This window comes from Eriocheir sinensis, chromosome 66, assembly GCF_024679095.1.
Source record: "Eriocheir sinensis breed Jianghai 21 chromosome 66, ASM2467909v1, whole genome shotgun sequence".
NCBI lineage: Eukaryota > Metazoa > Arthropoda > Malacostraca > Decapoda > Varunidae > Eriocheir > Eriocheir sinensis.
In genome coordinates this window covers 3,753,900-3,758,790 of record NC_066574.1, presented here as the reverse complement: position 1 = coordinate 3,758,790, position 4,891 = coordinate 3,753,900, and the positions used below count along the sequence as shown (strand labels likewise).

The window sequence follows — 4,891 nt, the reverse complement described above, 5'->3', positions numbered from 1 at the left end:
AATATATATCAAAGCATTTGTGATCAGTTTATGCATCATCTATCTTGGGAGGTTTATATCATGGCAGAAATTTGGCCCGTCGCTGCTACCGGGTTAATAAAATAATAATGATGATCTAAGAAAAAGAGAAATAAGAAAAATGGTACATGGAACACACAGCTACACACACCACTCAGAGATGTAGTGGAAGCCTGTCCCTAAATAGTGTTCCTGATACGATATTGTCCTGCGGTCCATTGGAAGCTGAGGGTCTGATAAGAATTTATAGTGTATCAATCTATCAATTAATTAAACAATGGAAGTTGGAGGTGACATTCACAAACTGTATAACTTCATGTAGGATACCTCTTCCTCTCTCTCTTCCTTCCTTCCTTCCTTTCTATCTTCCCCCTCCTTTCTTCCATTCTTCCTCCTCCTCTTCCTCCTCCTTCTTCCTCCTATTCCTTATTTCTTCCTTCTCCTTTCATTCTTCCTTTCTTTCTTCTTCTTCTTGCATTAATTCCTTTCATTCTTTCTCTTTCCTTTCACACTTCTTTTTCTTCTTTTCTTCCTACTCCTTCCTCATTTCATCCCCCTCTCTCCTATCTTCTAGCTCCTCTTCCTTCTGTTCAGTCTACCACTCAAACAATCGAGGGCTACGTTTTCTCTCGTCACCTAAACCTGGAATTACAAGCGGTGCCTTTCTCAATACTTCCCCTCCACGCTACCCAATATCAAGTTTAAAATCTCCCCACAAATGAATCAATGCGGCTCTAACTCATTATTAACTTCATGATATCTGAGGAACACGGTATGTAGCTCAACCCGCCTTCCTTATCAAACAACAGTCAGTCAGTCAGTCACTCAGTATCATTTACGAATTGTGTTGCCGAAAAAAAGGAGCAACACACATATAATATAAACTGTTAACTTACCACAGTGAACTAGGATATCAGATGAGGTCAAAGCAGCCATGGATGTGTCTGCAAAGAGCTGGATGACTAGGCAGTTGGGTCTATTGGCTGGGTGAAGTTGCTGGCTGACGAAGTGACCCACACATCTCCATCACTTCTGTCGGCAGCACGGGGCAGATAATGGACAGCACTACCACCCCTGTGTCCTCACGTAGCTTCTGAGTCCCTGTAAATTGGGGAGGGGGGGGGGGGGTGAATAAATTGTGGATAAAGACGAAGAGAAAATCCATCCGAGGTTGAAATACGCTACACTAGTGGGGACCCCACGTACAATGAAGCTTAAAATCAAGGTTGAGAAAATGCGAAAAATACCACAGGTTCTTGACAACCCAATATTTCGACGTCATTTTGAATCATAAACATAAAATCAATGACGTAACTAAAATAACGTCCACACGAAGCCAGAACCAATAACATCTTAAAGAACCAACACTTGAATATATAAACCAACACCCTCCTCTAGACATTTTACCATACTTTACTTTTATAGGCTACTGTTTTATGCCTGTTCATACGTCTCTTCATGTTCCCAGTGTATAATGTTTCAGCTTTCTATCACACTAAAGATCGTGGAGAAAGTTAAGGAAAATATCGACGTTTTCCCCGCCGTCCAATTATCCTGAGTGTGGAGCCCAGTGAGGCGCCGGAGGAGCTTTCGTCTGTTCAAGGGAAGTGTTCCTCCGTTGCCTTGGAAGTGTTTGTCGGGTCTCTCCTGATTGGATGGACTCCTTGTTCGCTCTAATGGAGGTTGTCTAGGATGTCTGTCGATCAAGCGATCTCTCGTGCTAAATGTTCCTATATTATTTGATCTGGCTTCCCTCTTATACAGAATACAGTTTACATTGATACCATTAGCCTCAACCGTGACTGCAGAACCCACATATTTCAGTAAAACGAAATGATAAAATAGTTTCTTTAATATCTGATCATTATGTTACTAAGGAAGAAACCACGGAAATCATGATGAAGGAAGAATCAGATGTATAGCAGGAGGGCGGGGAGGAATAAGTGGTTGTGAGGGAGGATACGAGTGACTCAAAATGATACGAATTACAAGTATAGCGTGCTCATTCATCGCTCTGCTGACATACGAATGAGTGATGCAGATTAAACCTTTAGTGGGTGTAACAAAAGAACAAAACTGATGTAACACGTATTTAGCTCACGTCACATCATAAACGCAATATTTCTTTTGGTTCCTGGAGGTGCGACTTAAGAGAGTAGCAAGATTAGGTGTAAGTCAAGGGAGCCGTAAGGTAATGAAAACATGGCTGGCTAAGTCCGTAGAGTTTTCCGCAGTATCGCTTCTCCCGAATCTAAGGGTGATATATAAGACACTTTCACTTCTGACATCAACTCTTTCTAAAGGTCAAAGAAGGTGTGAGTCGGGTTCTAATGAGTGTTTCTTTAGGCTCATGCTACTGGGGAAGGGTCAAACTACCACCAGGGTCATAAAACTACCCCTGGAAATGCCCTTAACTCATACGAAAGCCTTGTCAAATATGTTAACTTGGGCGACAAAATGTTTTAAGATACGGCCCTAATTGTCCTGCAGGCAATTGGAAGTTAGTGGCAATCTGGTGGAAGTCTTATTGAAAAGCCTTATACCGATCAATCTGCCAATGCTACTTGTGGCGAGGGACTTATATGACTTCATGCTGGTGAACTATATATTTACTTTGATACGTAGGGTCCAGAAACTTGTTGGAAGCTTTGTTCGGTAGACTGCAATGTTGTTTTGTTATCAAATAGGAACGTTTGGAGTATGACACTTACACACACACACGCACACGCACACACACACACACACACACACACACACACACACACCGTCTCATGCCAACCCAAAGAAGGCATACTATTTGCTCAGTTTTTTTTCTCCACTGCACTATTTCAAAAGAGAACTATACATATATAAAGACCCTTAACACAGACAGTCCTACTCGTATTGCTAATCCCAACCAGAGCTCTCTCTCTCTCTCTCTCTCTCCCACACACACACACACAGTACGTTTAATCCCGTCCCGAGGAGAGCAGAATATTCACCCGGGCTTTTTCCTCTCCAATGTTTCAGGAGTAAAAGTTTTGCCAGAGTAATATGAAGTTTTAATGGAATCTCGAAGCCATTACAGACAGTGATGAAAGAGTCGCCAGCGTGCTATCGGCTGCTTAATATCACGATTCCGAGGGTGTTATGCTGAGAGATGGATAGATAGATGGATAGATAGTTAGTGTGTTTATGTGTGCTTGCTTCTCATTCCCATCTCTCTATCTGTATCTCTCTTGTATGCTTCTTATTTCTCCTCTCTCTTGATCTTACTCAGCTGTTTGTCACGATTCTAATTGTTATGGTAAGGGATAGATAGATAGATAGAGAGATAGAGATAGAGAGAGAGAGAGAGAGAGAGAGAGAGAGAGAGAGAGAGAGAGAGAGAGAGAGAGAGAGAGAGAGAGAGAGAGAGAGAGAGAGAGAGAGAGAGAGAGAGAGAGAGAATATCTTAATTCCCATCACTCTCTGTCTGCTCCTATATCTTTCTATTGTATGCTTTTTTTTTCCATCGTTCTTCTTAGTGGGCTGCTAAATTTCACGATTCTGAAGGAGTTATGGTAAGGGGCGGATGGATAGATAAAGATAATGTGTTTTTATTACTTATTTCCGTATCTCCTTATATATTTTTCCTCTCTATTTTTTTCTCTTTCTCTTGCATTCCTTCTTTCCTTCCTTTCCTCCTTTCCTTCTTTCATACCATCTCTTCTCTTACACTCCTTCATTAACCGCCTTCCTCCTCTCCCTCCTACTGCTACATAACACACTCACGATACTTTTTCGCCTCTTAATATACAGGAGATTTATTTTCTCGGGAGACAAGAACAGAGGAACTCCCATTTAGCCTACTAAGTAATGGAGGTTAGGAGGGCAAGGGAGGGTAAGGGAAGGGCAAGGGAAGAGAAGGAGAGTGGGTGGAGGGGGTGAATGTGGGGAGTGTTTCGCGGTAGAGGTGAGTCTTCTAATTAACTTAGTCCCCCCGTAAATACCTACACATTACCGTAAATGAGTCTAATTGTTCCCCTCTCGTTCTCTGTCTCGCTCTCGCTCTCTCTCTCTCTCTCTCTCTCTCTCTCTGGGCGACACTGTCAGGTACAGAGTCACAGAGAATGATCGAATTTCGAGAAGAAAATTATCTAAGCCAAATGGTTTCTGAGCCAACTCGACAAAATAATATACTCGACCTTGTTATAACGACCCAAGATAACCTAATCAGTAGTGTCACGGTAGGAGAACACCTCGGTTCTTGCGATCATAAATTAGTGCGCGTCGACATTAAAGCTCAATCATCAGTGACTGAAAATAAAGTAAAGGTGCCCAATTTCAAAGAGCTAACTTCTAGAAGAAACACAAAAACTAACAGAAATACAACTATCAGATGACGGCAACGTAGAGGAAGCCTGGCTGCTTAAAAATCACTTACTCACTCAGCAGAACACATTCGTCCCCTTGTGCGAGAAATTAACATACTAATAAAAAAGCCCACGTGGTTTAATAGCGAAATTAAACAATCAGTCAATGAGATAAAATTGTTTTACAGGTTAAAGAAAGAACAAAGCACGCCCGAAACATTTAGACTTTATAACGATGCAGGCGACGAAAAAAAAGACTAGTAGGTCAAAGAAAAGATACGATGAAAAAAATTGCAGCCAACTGTAAAATAATCCGAAATCTTTCTTCAGTTACATAAACAACAGAAAGGCGATCAAAAGTGGTATTGGACCTTAAACAAACAGCGACGGTGCACTGACTGACAGCCAACACATTGCAAACCTCTTAAACAATTACTTTTCCTCGGTGTTTAATACTAACAGTCTTCCTCTCGCTACCACCAACACCAGTACTATTGTAAATCTCGAGCATGCATTGCAATTTTGAAATAACAACCGAT

General features: G+C 41.5%; 1 long non-coding RNA gene across 3 annotated transcripts in view; it reads right to left on the bottom strand.

Annotated features, from left to right (window-relative positions):
• Positions 1 to 513: 513 nt before the first annotated feature.
• Positions 514 to 4,891, bottom strand: part of LOC126987744 (uncharacterized) — a 57,446-nt gene continuing 53,068 nt past the window's right edge. For all 3 annotated transcript variants that reach the window (XR_007741137.1, XR_007741135.1, XR_007741136.1), the window contains exon 4: positions 514 to 1,119. This is a non-coding gene — a long non-coding RNA (uncharacterized LOC126987744). The remainder of the gene's footprint in view (positions 1,120 to 4,891) is intronic.